Source organism: Acomys russatus, chromosome 9 (genome assembly GCF_903995435.1).
Source record: "Acomys russatus chromosome 9, mAcoRus1.1, whole genome shotgun sequence".
NCBI classification, from domain to species: Eukaryota; Metazoa; Chordata; class Mammalia; order Rodentia; family Muridae; genus Acomys; species Acomys russatus.
This window is the reverse complement of record NC_067145.1, coordinates 52,631,412-52,646,958: the sequence shown is the minus strand read 5'-3', so window position 1 is coordinate 52,646,958 and position 15,547 is coordinate 52,631,412. Positions and strand designations below refer to the sequence as shown.

The 15,547-nt window shown below is 45.2% G+C and overlaps 1 protein-coding gene across 2 annotated transcripts in view; it reads left to right on the top strand.

Moving 5' to 3' along the window:
* Prpf18 (pre-mRNA processing factor 18) overlaps positions 1-15,547 on the top strand; it is an 807,949-nt gene that overhangs the window by 534,199 nt on the left and 258,203 nt on the right. The gene's annotated exons all lie outside the window — the stretch shown is intronic.

The following is a 15,547-nucleotide window of genomic DNA, read 5'->3' as shown; positions in this document are numbered from 1 at the left end:
AGGCCTTTCTTAACTCATCGCAAGGCCCCGCCTCCTGGAAGTGGGCGGAGTGACCGGCCTAGGGCAGGACATAGCGACACCTCCCACCTCCCCGCGCTCTGCTGGGCCTTGGAGAGCTGGCATTGGGGAGCTGGAGTTGAAGTTGTCTGAGAGAGAGAGACCATACCCCAGGCCTCTGTGTCTTTGTTCCAATCTGCAAGGATCCTCCCTTGAGGCACTCACATAGAAAGTCCCAGTGACTGGGGCGATGTCTCCCAGCAAACTGAGGCAGTTCGGGATCTGAGCCACACTTTTAACTTCGTAGTTTTAATCGATAAAACAACCAATGTGACGATTCCTCCCACTGTGAACTAAAAAAGTTAAAATAACCTGTGCTGTTCAAAAGAGCCATCTAATTTAGTGTGAATTTATCCTAAAATATTAGAAAGTTTGGCATTTATTTTTTAAGAGTGTATGGGATAAGTAACTCCCAGAAGCCCGATCCACAGTGTAATTTGTTATTCTCATTACGTTTTACGTGTGTGTGTGTGTGTGTGTGTGTGTGTGTGTGTGTGTGTGTGTGTGCCCTTGTTTGCGGGTATCAGAGAGCAATCTGTGGGGAAGTTGTGTCTCTCCTTCCACTATGTGGGTTTCGGGGATAGAACTCAGATGCTCAGGCTTGTTAGGCAAGCTCCCTTAATCGCTGTTATCTCACCAGCCAATATAATACATAAAATTTCTCACATAGCTAAAAACTGTTTTCCTAAAATCTCTTTGACATTCAACCACTACACATAACCTCAATCTCTGTCTCTCATTTCTTTATTGTAGAGAGTTTACTTCTAGATTGTTTCTTCATAAACATGTTCTTCTTTCTCAAACGATTTCGTTAGATAACTTGATGACAGTGCATAGTCCAAAAGCAATATGTAAGTAGCCAGATAGCGTCTTCCCATTTCGGGTGGCAGAGATTGGTTCATTAGACTGCCCTTTGGGCTTTGGCCTTGGCCTTTGGAACAAGACACTTGTTTGCTGAAGCTTCCAGGGCCGGCTGGTTCCTTTGCTGGCTCCTAACCTCATCTGTCCAACCTACCCTGAGAGACAGACTTATGTGGTTCACAGTTTAAAAGCAGGATTGTATGCCAGAACATGTAAACAGCCTAAGTGTCCCTCAGTAGAAGAATGGATAAAGAAACTGTGGTACATTTACACTATGGAATACTACTCAGCTATTAAAAACAAAGAATTCCCGAAATTTGTGGACAAATGGATTGAACTAGAAATGATCATAATGAGTGAGCTAACCCTGAAGCAGAGAGACTCAAATGGTATATACTTACTTATAACTGGACACTAGCCCAAGGGGCAGGTCCCATGAAAGTCTGCACCTACCAGCAAAGTGGGATAGAGGTGAGAACATCCTATGGAGACTCTAGGTGAGAAAAATATAGGGGATAGGGAAGTAGGTGGATCCAGAGGGTCCTAGAAACCTACAAGAGGAACATTATGATGGGTGGATCTGAGCCCAGGGGTTCTGCTTGATCAAAGGCACCAACCAAGGACAAAACGCGCAGTCATCACCAAACCCCTACCCAGATCTAACCAAGGGACAGAACATTCTCCACAGTTAAGTGGAGACTGGGGACTGACTTTCACAGGATCTCTGGTGCCCCATATTTGGCCATGTCACTTTGTGGGGGAGGCCCAATGGCACTCAGAGGAAGGATAGCAGACTACCAAGAAGAGACTTGATACCCTAGCACCGTATTCAGGGGAAGGAGGTCCCCCTCGGTCACAGTCATAGGGAAGGGGATTGGGGTGAAAGTGGGAGGGAGGGAGGAATGGGAGGATGTAGGGGATGGGATAGAAAATGAGATGTAATATGAATTATTTTATTTTTCAATAAAATATGTTTTTAAAAAAAGCAGGATTATAATTTTTCACTTGGGAAATAGGAGTCTTCTCACTGCCCTCACCTGGATGAAAGTGGGAACTGCAGGGAGAAGGAGGAAAACAAAACTGAAATTAGCCTGAATTTGGTCACCTCCAGCAGAGGGGAAAGATCAAGACCATAACCCCGAGGGTGGCTGCTTTTCCTAGCCAACAGAGAAAATTAGCAGCTTGGGTTGTGTCTTAGTCATGGTTTCTATGGCTGTGACAAATCACCATGACCAAAAACCAAGTTGGGGGAGGGGAAGGGTTTATTCAGCTTCCACTGCTCATGTTAAGGGAAGTCAGGACAGGAACTCAAACAGGGCAGGAGCCTGGAGGCCGGAGCAGATGCAGAGGGCATGGGAGGGGTGGCGCTTACTGAGTTGCCCTCATGGCTTGCTCAGCCTGCTTTCTTAGAGAACCCAGTACCACCAGCTCAGGGATACATATAAAATCCACCACGGGCTGGGCCCTACCCTATAAGTTACTAATTAAGAAAATGCCCTAGCCAGGTGTGGTGGTGCATGCCTTTAATCCCAGCACTAGGGAGGCAGAGGCAGGTGGATCTCTGTGAGTTTGAGGCCAGCCTGGTCTACAAAGCAAGTCCAGGACAGCCAGGACTACAAGAGAAACCCTGTCTCGAAAAACAAAACAAAGAAAAAGAAAAGAAAAGAAAAAAATGAAAAAGAAAATGCTCTACAGCTGAATCTTATGGAGGCATTTTCTCAATTCAGGTTTCTTCCTTTCAGATAACTCTAGTCTGTGTGTCAAGTTGATATAAGATTATTTAGCACAGGGTGTAAGGTTGTGGTGCCTGAGGCAGCATTTCCTCATGGCTCTATGTGTAACGCATCTGATGCCTGTGTTCTTTGTTTTTCTTGTGGTAACTGAACTGAGAACCCAGAGCAGCCCCTCACCCACCCTCAAGAGGCAAGCACACTAACAATAAACTATCTCATATAAGCCAGCCCAACATGCTTTGTTTTGCTGAGGTGGAGGCTGAAAGTTCTGACTATGTTGCCCAGGCTGGCCTAGAACTTATGGACTGAAGTGATTCTCCTGCTGCTGTGCCCAGATCACAAGATGCCCCCAGAAAAGACCACCAGGACTCAATACCAATGTAATACACACAAGGACCTTTAACTCTTTTGACTCGAGCTGGGCTCTGCCTCACCAACACAGCAGTATCCAGAAAGAGCCGGGGACTTTGAGCTGAGGGAAAATTAATAGGCTCCTATCCCTCCCAGCACCCCAAAGCAGGGGAGTTCCAGCCTGGCACGCGCCTATTGGTTGAGTAACATAAGGAAGTATAATGTCCAAAGGTGACAGGCTACAGAAAAAGGCGCCAAGATGGCCATGGCTTAGCTTTCTTTGCTCTCTTCAGTAACTACCTAGTCTAGGGAAGTGCCTGGTTTCTTATTAACCCTATCTCCAGTGGGCAAGAAGGAATGTTGCCAGAAAATTGGGTCTCCCTTTGGGTCAGTCACTAGACAACGGTGTCGCTGGTGGGGCTCTTCTTACCAGCTGGCCAGATTATCTCCTGTGGGTCTATTTCTTAACCTTTGCCCCAGTAACCCTGAAATTCAATTTTAGTTCTTCTGGTATTTCACTGCTTCATCCTCCGGAGAAGATGGAACAATAGGCATTCACCCAAGTGAATTTATTTATTTTATATGTATCAGTATTTTGCCTGCAATTATGTGTGTGCACCACATGCCTGGTGCTGACAGAGGCGAGAAGAACATGTTAGACCTCTGGAACTGGAGTTATGGATGCTTGTGAGCTACTATGTGGATGTTGGGTACTGAGGCCTGGTCCTTCACTAGAGCAACGAGTAATCTTAGCTGCTGAGCCATCCCTCCAGCCCCGATTTGCTGTTTTGAAAACAACTCCTAGCCAGGTATGGTGGCTCATGCCTTTAATCCCAGCACATAGGAGGCAGAGGCAGGTGGATTTCTGTGAGTTCGAGGCCAGCCTGGTCTACAAATCGAGTCCAGGTGAGCCAGGACTACCCAGAGCAACCCTATCTCAAAAAAAAAAAAAAAAAAAAAAAAAAAAAAAGAAAGAAAGAAAGAAAGAAAGAAAGGAAACAACTCCTACACTTATTGTTAGCTAAATGGCAGAGAAATGGCCAAGACAACTTTTAAATACAACTTTCAAATTATCTCAGAACAGTTTCCCCAAATGGCTAAGTTAAACAGAATAACTTTTTTCAATAACTATATTTAAGCAGCTAAAAACAGTAGAAACTAAAAACCACCCCAGATTAAATTCAAGAGTTGTGCACCACCAAAGAGAATTTCAGCTTGCCATCTGTGGGGAGGCAGTTCAGGGGATAAAGTGCTGCTAGGGTGTGTCAAGGGCGGAGTTCAGTCTCTATTACTCAAAACGTGGTGTGCTGAGGCATGCAAGTAACCGCAGCATGGGGGGAATTGAGGCTGGAGAGTTGGCGGTGCAGTGTGGCCAGCCTGGGCTGCCTAAGACCCTGTCTAGAAAGAAAAGAGATACATTTTATAGGAATGAGAAAGTATCTTTAGTCAACTCCTAAATTGAAAACTGTGAGCATAGCTATGAATGCAGGCCAGGTAATCTGGTGGCAAGTTCTCCTTTGTTGTTCCTTTTATGAAATAGGGTCTGGCCATGTAGCTCAGGTTGACCCAGAACTCACTAGGTAACTCAAGTTGGCCTCAGCCTTGCGGCTGTCCTTCTGTCTCTGACTCCTGCCTGCCGGGTGTAAGTGTATGCTGCCAGGTCCCACTTCAGTGTGATGTACATCTCGTTGATTTGTGCACTACAGAGGGAGCCTGCTCACTTTCTGCCTGCAATCTGCCAGGGCTTCACTTTCTCTTCCACAGTACAGGTATCCAGTGCTTCCAGGAAAATCAGCCCCCTCCTTTGATGTCCCTTCCATGTTTTGTCTAGTCAAGAATGTAACAGGAATCCTCTGTCTTCCTTAGGACCTGCCCACCAACATAAGAAGCATGCTGTGTATTTCCTCCAGCTTATAAAATCGGTCTTTTGATCAACTTCCTGCCCAGTTATTAATTTAAAAAAAAGGTTTTTTTTTCCAGACAGGGTCTCTCTATGTTAGCCTTGGCTGTCCTGGACTCACTTTGTGGACCACGCTGGCCTCAAACTCACAGAGATCAGCCTGCCTCTGCCTCCCGAGTGCTGGGATCAAAGGCGTGGGCCACCACCAGCGGCTATTTAAAAATTTATAGTGATGATTTCTCCTGGCCCTGAGATGATTGCTGGTAAAGGCCCTTTGCTGTCAAGCATGACATGACCCCTTGAACCCATGTATTGGAAAGAAAGGACCAACTCCTTTAAGTTGACTTCTGACCTCTAGGAGACAAAGACGCACAGTAAACCAATAAATACAAAATAATAAGCATTTAAAACAAAGAAAATACTTGTGTAGGGCTGGAGAGATGGCTCAGAGGTTAAGAGCACTGTCTGTTCTTCCAGAGGTCCTGAGTTCAATTCCCAGCAACCACGTGGTGGCTCACAACCATCTATAATGTGATCTGATGCCCTCTTCTGGTGTGCAGGTGTACATGCAGGCAGAGCACTGTATACATAATAATAAATTAATCTTAAAAACAAAAGTCTTTTGTAGCCAATCTTGAAAGAATTATAGATATCTGCAGTATTGAATTTCTCTCCTTTTATTTTCTCTAAGACCCAGACTGTTTCTGAATGAGACCGCTCTTGTCAAGGCCACCTCATGGTCATCCAGGGGTTAAATCCCATTGCATTCCATTTGTGGCATGTGGGCCAGCAATGGCTTCCCTCCCAACTCCCTCTCAGCCTCCTCTGCTGACTGACCTTTTCTCTTTCCCTAGAGATCTGTAGTCTGTCCTTTCACATCTCCTTTCTGTAAAAACAAGCTCTCCCAGTCATCTCCTCCAGTCTCAGACCTTAAACTCCATTCTTAAGGTGAAGATCTTAAATTTGTGACCCTATCTCAGACTGTTCATTTCCAGGCTCGCTGTGTCCAAAGGGGCCTCCTCCCTCCCTCCCTCCCTCCCTCCCTCCCTCCCTCCCTCCCTCCCTCCCTCCCTCCCTCCCTTTCTTTCTTTCTTTCTTTCTTTCTTTCTTTCTTTCTTTCTTTCTTTCTTTCTGTTTCTTTCCTCATTGAGACCGGGTTTCTCTGTGTAGCCCTGGCTATTCCAGAACTCACTCTGTAGACCAGACTGGCCTCAAACTCAGAAATCCACCTGCCTCTGCATCCTGAGTGCTGAGATCAAAGGTGACCACCTCACTGCCCTCCCTCACCCCTGAGAGTTCTAACACATCAAAGGAGACAGTCTCTTCTCCCTTCCTTCCCTCTACCCACCCCCTTCTCTAGACAGACTCTTATCATATAGGCCTGGCTAACCTGGAACTTTCTATGTAGACCAGGCTGGCCTTGAACTCACAGAAACCCTCCTGCCTCTGCCTCCTGAGTGCTGGGATTATACAGAGCTAAAAGTAGAATTTCTAACCTTGATCCACAAAAGAGGATGGCATCACAAAACCCAGGAAAAGGCAAATTTGAGCTTATTTGGAAAAAGGGGTCTTTACAGATGTGATCATGGAGGTTAAGGTAAGGCGGAGACACTTTGTTTTAAATTTATTTTTGTTTTTTACTTTGTATGTCTATGGGAGCATTGCCTGCATGTCTGTGCATCACATGTGTCCTTTGTACACTCAAGTCAGAAGGGGATGTGGGATCCTCTGGAACTGGAATTACAAATAGTTGTAACTTGCCGTGTAGGTACTGGGAATCGATTCTGAGTCCTCTACAAAAAAAGCCAGTGCTCTTAATGACTGAGCCATCTCTCTATCCTCCCCGCTTTGAGACAAGATCTTCCTGCAGCTCAGGCTGGTCTTGAACTCACTATGAAGTTGAAGATGCCCCTGAGCTCCTGGTTTTCCTGCTTCCACCTCCCAAGTCCTGAGATTGCAGGCATGCACCATCATATCCAGCTTTATCCCCAGAGATGGCACCATCCTGGGAGGCGGTGGAAATGGTGGGTGGGGCCTAACTGGGGGAAGTAGGCCACTTGGGTGTATACTGTCTTAGTAGGTTTTTATTGTTATGAAGAGACAGCATGGCCACAACTCTTAGAAAACTTTAATTGGGGCTGACTTACTGTTTCAGAGGTTTAGCCCATTATCATCATGGCGGCACGCAGGCAGACACGGTGCTGGAGAAGATGAGAGTTCTACATCTCGATCTGCAGGCAGCAGGAGACTGAGTGTCACACTGAGTGTAACTTGAGCATAGGAGACCTCAAAGGCCCACCCGCACACTGACACACTTCTTCCAACAGGCCACACCTACTCTAGCAAGGCGACCCCTCCTAATAGTGCTACGCTATGGGCCAAGCATCCTATGGGGGGCATTCCTATTCAAACTTTAGGTCTCTGCTTGTCCTGCTATCTACCTCGGATCTGCCAAGAAGTGAAGAACACCCTCCACCACAGGCTGCTACCTCCACGATACTTGGCCCAACCAAGAGCATGAGACCAAGCAATCACAGGAGCCGAATAAGTCTGTGTACCTGTAAGTTACCCTGCCCGCTAGAGTGTTTGGTACTAACAGTGTGACACTAAGAAAACACATCCACCCTGGGTCCTGTGCATTTAGGCTAGTGCCTGAAATCAACTCAATGAAAAAATCTCCCCAAAGTGACTGTGACACATCCTTTGTCCCACTACCATCTTTTCCTTTAAAATAGATTTTTACATTTATTTTCAAGCATATGTATGTATGTATGTATGTATGTATGTATGTATGTATGTATGAGAACTGGTGCCCACAGAAGCCATGGGTGTCAGATTCCTTAGAACTCCAGGTACAGGTGAGTGGAAACCACCTAAGGTGGGTGCTGGAAATGAACTCAGGTTCTCTACAAGAACAGAATGTGTTGTAACCCCTGCACCATCCGACCAGCGCCCAACCCACCCATCTTAATAACAGCCACTGATCCACAGTATTTTGTATCAACGGAAGAACTTAAAGAAGGACATGACCCATACGCTCACATTTTACATTTCTTTCTTTCTCCATAGCCCTGAATCACAATTTCAGGTTCTGTCCAATGAAAATCCATTGTATAAGAATAGTTTAAAGACAGACACAGTGGCATACTCCTTTAATCCCAGAACTCGGAGACAGACAGATGTCTGAGCTTGAGGTCAGCCTGGCCTACAGAGTGAGTTCCAGGACAGCCAGGACTATGCAGAGAAACTGTCTTGAAAAACGTGTGTGTGTGTGTGTGTATGTGTGTGTGTGTGTGTGTGTGTGTGTGTGTGCCAGATAGTGCTATTATGGCATGTTGTGGCTAGAGGCAAACATGCTGTCAGCTCTAATGAAGCCATGTCTGAAGAATGAGAAGATAGGTGTGTAAAGTGATTTGTAATCATTCACCCTAAACTAGAAACCAAAAGACACACATGTTTGAACCTGGGAGAAGATGAAAGAATAACATTGTCACTTACAGGATTGTTTGGATTGAGAGGTACCAAGAAAGTCAGGGTAAATTACAGAGCATGCAATGGAGCTAAATCCGCTGGCACAAAGCATCGAGTGCCTTGTATGGACAGAGTCGTTTAGAAAATACAAGGGGCAGGGCAATGATCCACGTTAGCAGTGGCCTCTCAGACTCAAGGCAGAGAAGAATGTATGACAGACCTAACAATAAGATCTGAACCAGGGAGAGTACAAGAGGCAGGAGGCTGACAGCCGAGGGCCTGCCTGCTGGAACTCTGGCAAGCCCTTTTGTTTCGTTGGCTTGAATTAGTTAGCTTTTTTTTTTTTTTTTGGCTGTTTGTTCTCTGTGTAGCCTTGGTTGTCCTGGAACTCACTCTGTAGACCAGGCTAGCCTCAAGCTCATGGAGTTCCACCTGCCTCTGCCTCCTGAGTACTAGGATTAAAGGTGTGTGCCACCAGCACCCAGTTAAGCCTTTTAAGAACATTTTTTAGTGGTACCAGGGACTAATCCAACCCAGGGCCTCAAGTTTACCAGGCAAACACTGCACTCTTGAGCTCCCTACCCTGCCAGTGTCACTGGGAAAATCGCGTATCTTCATGGCCCACTGTGTGTACTTTCTTCTTGGAGTTAGCCATGTCGATTCCTGTTGTCCCTATACGTAAATGCATATATATGTGCCTGGGGATGCACCCTGTAACCTCAGCCCTCAAGAGACAGAGACTGGAGGGTCACCACAGGCTTGGGGCCATCCTGATCTGTAAAGTGAGTTCTAGGTTGGATAGAGATACTTAGCAGTACCGTGTCTCAAATGAATAGGTAAATAAACATCCTCACACACATATTTAATGACCCAGGGCTTTGGGACGGAAAAAGATACAGCATTAGCCAAGTGGTGGTAGTGGTGGTGCATGTCTTTAATCTGCACGTGGAAGGTAGAGGCAGGCAGATCTCTGTGTGTTCAAGGCTAACCTGGTCTACAGAGAGAGTTCCATGAATGACTACACAGAGAAACCCTGTCTCAAAAAAATGAAGTAAAAGTTGGACAGTGGTGGCACACGCCTTTAATCCCAGCACTTGGAGGCAGAGGCAGTTGGAACTCTGAGTCCAAGGCCAGCCTGGTCTACAAATCATGTCCAGGACAGCTAGGGCTATACAGAGAAACCCTGTCTCGAAAAACAAACACAAAAAGGAGAGGGAGGAGGGGGGAGGGGGGAGGGAGGGAGGGAGGGACGGAAGGAAGGAGGAAGAGAGTATAATACATCCCAACATCCCAACACTGGGAAGCTGAGATAGACTGAGGCCAGCTTCCACTTCTGTGAAAACTTGAGGTGGGGGTGGGGTTTTGGGCAAGATTCTGTCCAGAACTGGACACATCATCCTCATAGGTTAAAAACACCAGGTCTTTGCTAAGAATCCTAGTGGACATATTCTTCATAGCAGTTCATTTAGGCTGCACTCAGGTAATTCACATGTGTGTCTCTCCAAGTAAGAGCTGCTTGACAATGGACCCTGCTGGACACAGCTCTTCAGGCAGGACAGCAGATGGACAGGTCTGCAAAACACGAGGGCCCTTAGCAGCAGTAAGCACCATGCGACGCTGGTATCTGGGTCTTTGTTGCAGTTACATAAGAGACACAGGCATTAGAGTCAGACAAGTCTGGACCCATAGTACTACTACTGCAAGAAATTAGAGCGGTGCAGCATTAGCAGTAAGTGGCGCAGCTGAAGCACCAACATGGCGGCGTTTGAATGCGTGGTCTCCACCTGCTGGTGGACCCCAGTTAGCCGCAGAGTGAATACTTTGCCTAAACATCAATCAGTTCTGGCATTTTGCCCATGGGAAGCTAAGAACTACTGTTTTTTCTTTCTTTTTTTTTTTTAACTCTCTCAAAAAAAAAAAAAAAAAATCTTTTCATTTTTAATTCTGTGTAGATCTAGTCTAAAAGGATTAGGAAAATAGCAAAGAATGGTCAGACCAAATCAGGATCAAACTTCAGCAGGACAAACATTAAACCGAGCTCCGTGTTCTGTACTGGAGCATGCGCAGCCCTGCTGGTAGTAGCCCACGTGGCTCCCTGCTCGCAGCTTTTCTTGGGGGCTCTCTCCACTGATGGTTCAGCTTCCGGTTCCATGTCAGAGCGTTATCCATCATACCTGGGAACTGCCAGGAATGGTTCTTACCCTCAGGTACGTTTCCTGGCCTCTCACTCCTTTCTTTGAAATCTAGTTGAAAGCTGCTCTATCCTTACGAATCCAAGAGGAGCCGGGTGTGGTGGTGCACGCCTTTAGTCTCTGTGAGATCAAGGCCAGCCTGGTCCACAAAGAGTTCAAGGATAGCCAGGACTATTACACAGAGAAACAAACCCTGTCTCAAAAAAAAAAAAAGCAGTCGGGCGTGGTGGCGCACGCCTTTAATCCCAACACTCGGAAGGCAGAGGCAGGTGGATCGCACTGAGTTCAAGGCCAGCCTGGTCTACAAAGCGAATCCAGGACAGCCAAGGCTACACAGAGAAACCCTGTCTAGGAAAACAAAACAAAACAAAAAAAGGAAAGAATCCAAGAGCAATCTGCACATTGCAAAACCATTACATGAACCACTGTTTTCTTGAGTTGTAGCCAGGTACCTTGGTACTATGGCTACAGTGGCCTCAGAGTGCCTGGATGGCTGAATGTAGGGGAAACAGTTTCTTAGGGGGACATGAGTTCAACTTTTAAAAAAAAAGATTAATTTATTTATTATGTATACATTGCTCTGCCTGCTTGTACCCCTGCAGGCCAGAAGAGGGCGTCAGATCACATTATAGATGGTTGTGAGCCACCATGTGGTCGCTGGGAATTGAACTCAGGACCTCTGGAAGAGCCGTCAGTGCTCGTAACTGCTGAGCCGTCTCTCCAGTTCAACTATTCTTACCTTGAGGCTGCAGTTGGTGGGGTCAGACAATTCCTGACACACCCTTAAGGCGTCTTTTCTGGTGTCTTCTTGCAAGTACTTGGCTGCTGCTTCTTACTGGCCCTCAACTTATCCATAGCTGCAGTTTCCTGGGCCCTGTTTAGTGTACTCTCAGCTGGGACAAACACCCTGGATGAAAAGCAACTTGGGGGAGGAAAGGGTTTATTTCAACTTCCACCTTTTTTTCTTTAAATTTACTTAATGTATATAAATGCTCTGTCTGCATGTATAGCGGCATGCCAGAAGAGGACACCAGATCCCTGTATAGATGGTTGTGAGCCAGCTGGGAATTGTACTCAGGACCTCTAGAGAAGCAGCCAGAGCTCTTAACCACTGAGCCATCTCGCCAGCCCCAGCTTCTACTTCTGTCACATTCTGGCACTGAGGAAGTAAGAGCAGGAACTCTGGAAGAATACTGCGTGTTCACTCATTCTCTGGCTTATACTTGGCTAGCTTTCTTACGTAGTCCAGGACCATTGCCTTGGGAACAGCATAGCTAGGTGAAGAGCAATCTGAATGCCTGAATAAAAAATACCAGCGAGTATTTATCCACCCACACTGACGAGCCACATCAACAATTCACCTTCGCAAGTATCTGCAAATAATGTATATGCATGCATGCACGCAGTTACTAGTATATATATACATATGTGTTAAAACATAGACAAATGAACATTTTCAGTACTCACACTGTTTTTATTTCATTAAAAATATGTTTTTGTGTTTACATTATCAAAGTTACTAGGACTTTGTAAGTCTGGAAGCACTCACTAGGCTGAACTGACTTGCAGATGGATGGAAGTAAATGATTTTTACAGCTTTTTAACCTGCCCAGGTAAGCTGTATTATGCTAACATTCGAGAAGTATGCATTCCTGGCTTTTTAAAACAAATTGCTGACTACAATTGTACAATTGTTTGTACCACAAACAAAAATTAGCATTTAGCAAACAGAGACATGAGAGTTCAAACTATTGTAATTTTATTTCTCAAAGTGGATCCAAGCTGAGGAATATATCCCGAACATCAAATTTTATATAACCTTTGCTTTAAAATTATGCAAAATATGCCTGGACGATAAACATTACATTCTATATATTTCCGTGTACATGTTTTTATTCCTGACACACAATAATGGAAGCTACATCAGCCTTTCCCATAATCACACCATTACAGTAAACTAGTGAATTTTCATGAAAGTTTGGTTTTTCCTAGCACTGTGTACTACTAACTCGGGGGCCTTGTGAGTGCTAGGCAAGTACTCTCCACTGAGCAATCCTCTCAGACTTTCTTTTCTTCTCCTATGAGCTGGAGGAGAGCAAAGGAGGGCCTCATTAGGCTTCCCCGTGCAGACTTTGATGGTGTGGTCCTCTTGCTTCGGCATCCTGAGTATGTGCATTACAGCCCTGTGTTAAGAGGCCCAGCTCCACAATTTTCTGGCTTCACTACATGCAATTCTCCTAGGCATTAAACTCCCTTAAAAGGCCACATGACCTGGCAAGGACAATCAACATCAACACTGTTGACACATGAGGACTACCAACCATAGGGAACCTCACAGAGAAGCGTCAAGACCTACATACCTCACGCTGAACAAATAAATGGCAACCGCTCTCCTGTACAGCAAGGTTGGCTTCCAGTGGTTCTTGACTATGCCTGGGGACTAGAAATGCTGCCCATCTTACTTCACTAGGGACTGCTCTAACCCACCCTCCCCTACGCATTCCCCACAGAATTTACACAAAGGCTGAACAGTGCTTGTGCTCCACTGGCAACACAACTCTGGGTTTTCACTGTGGTGTCGTGACTCTCATTCTTATGTGGATTACTGGGGCAGGGACACATGACTGTTGGAAGCAGAGTATGTTGTCGGTGACTGCCTGACCAGATGTAGAAAGGAGCTGAGGCAGGGTTTGCAGACATGCGCACATTGGGCTTTCAAACACATTTGCCTGTGCTAGTCATCTCTAAAAATAGGATTGCCTAGCTACTATTTCTGTCTCTATTGAATAAAATGAAGAGCTGTAACTCTTGATACTTAATTAAAAATATATTAAAATGTATTTATCATTAAGTGGATGAGCACATATGCCATGGTGTGCATATGGAGGCCATTTTCCTTGCACCTCCACATGGGTTCTGGGGATGCATGGAACTCAGTCAGGCTTGCAAGGCTGGCACCGTGCACCCACTGAGCCAGCCATCTTACCAGCTCAGAACAGGACACGTTAAAGGCAATGCTGAATTCAGATGCAAGGGCCTCATTCACGTACTTCCACTTGTTCATTACAAGTCATGCAGAATCTGGAAGACAAGACTACAGTATTCCAAAATATTGAGCCACAAAGAACAAGAATGTTATTGCTTCACCCTAACCTGTGGAAATAGCCGGCTAAACTTTCGGTATTCCTTTGCCCAAACTTTGGCTGTATGAGAGGAACTGACACTAGCAGGGCCCAGTCTCTCTAGGAGCACACTCCAGTGTCAAGTCTTAGACTAGTACCACAATACAGACCAGAGTGACTGCTAGATAAACTAAGAGTTCCACATAGACTTTGCCAAACTCAAGAACTAACAATGAGACACTTGAGTCAAGGAACTTTATAGTCACAGATACACACACAACCCTGCTGCATGGACCAGGTCAAACATGGGAAAATGGCTAAGTCTAAACCTACCCTGACAGCCCCACTTTTTAACGCCCCGCCCCTGGCCCCAACATTCAAGATTAGAGATTCACAAGTTTTAATATGCAAAGCCCTTAAGGGTACACTTCAGGGACATGCCATCTGGTTCCACAGCCAGAAATGGTGACTCTGGGATTGTAAGGCAACACTAGTCAAGACCAGGGCTTTCTCTAAACTATGGATCCATGGACCTCCCGAGTCCGTTATTTTCAAAGTGATTTGTTCAGGTCATTAACCACCTAACTTCCTCTCACCAGGTTTGCTCCCAAGAAAAGCACCAGCTTTGGGGACAAACCACACAAAATTAGCTCAGGTTTCACTTACTATTTAAAAAAAAAAAACAAACAAAAAACCCAGGAGGTAGAGGCAGGTGGATCTCTGTAAGTTTGAAGCCAGCCTGGTTTACAAAGTGAGTCCAGGACAGCCAAGGTTACACAGAGAAACCCTGTCTTGGAAAAATACAAATACAAATAAAGACAGAAGCAAGCCCAACAGTATGCTTTCTGCACTCAAGAGGGTTCCAACATATTTTATTTCGCAGACCACTGGTGTGTACTTTTGAGCACCAACATCATATAGATTGCTATAAAGTGTCCACTCGGTGTCCCTGTGACAGCACCCTCTGCTCGGGCCAGACTCAGTGGCTTCAGTTCCAGCTGTGGATGCACACAAGAGGTCCAGAGGCTCCTGAAGGACACAGCATCCTGCCGCCTCCTCCTTTCAGGAAGCTCCATTAGCCCAGCGGTGGTTTCTTGGTTTTCTGTGTTGAGGAGTGAGTTGGTGAGCTTACAAAGCACAGCTTTGGGGCCAGTTAGCAGGAAGCACTGTGACACCTGAAGACAGGATGCTTTTCTCTTTGAAGACCGGTACTTGCAGACCCAGTGCCCTTGTGCTTAAAGACGGAATTCCCCCAGCTGCTTACTAGGCTGGAAGATAAGGAAGCCTCTGTTTTTAAGAACCACAGATAACACCTTTGTAGATTGCCTATTTGTTCTAGAACTACAAAATTTAATTCAAGAAAATATAGGTCCCATGAAAGACTTAAAAGTTTATAAAACTAAAATCTAGTTTCCCCAATAAATTGTATTTTAGGCAAAACCCTCCCAAATGCTTCTAAAATAATACCAAAAAGGGCATCTGATTATACAAGAGCAATTAAAAAAATTAAATATTTATTTGAATAACAACTTTTAAGTTTGAGCTGCAATGTTGGCAATGAGTTGGTTTTTTTTAAAACACAAATCACAAAATGCGTGCACAAAAAATATGGGCAAAGACAAAATGATGCTAAGAATTAGGCTATATAGCTGCTGATTTTAAACAAGAGGCCTGAAATCACTATACAAAATATAAAATGTATTAAACACTACCCTACCATCCACAGAACAGTCTTTATTATTGATTATATTTAAAAATTATTTGCAAAGTAAATTAGATATTGAAGTATAAATGAGTATCACACATGAGCCCTCTAATCGGAAGGCAAGTCCTTGTCACACTACAGAACATCTAAATTAC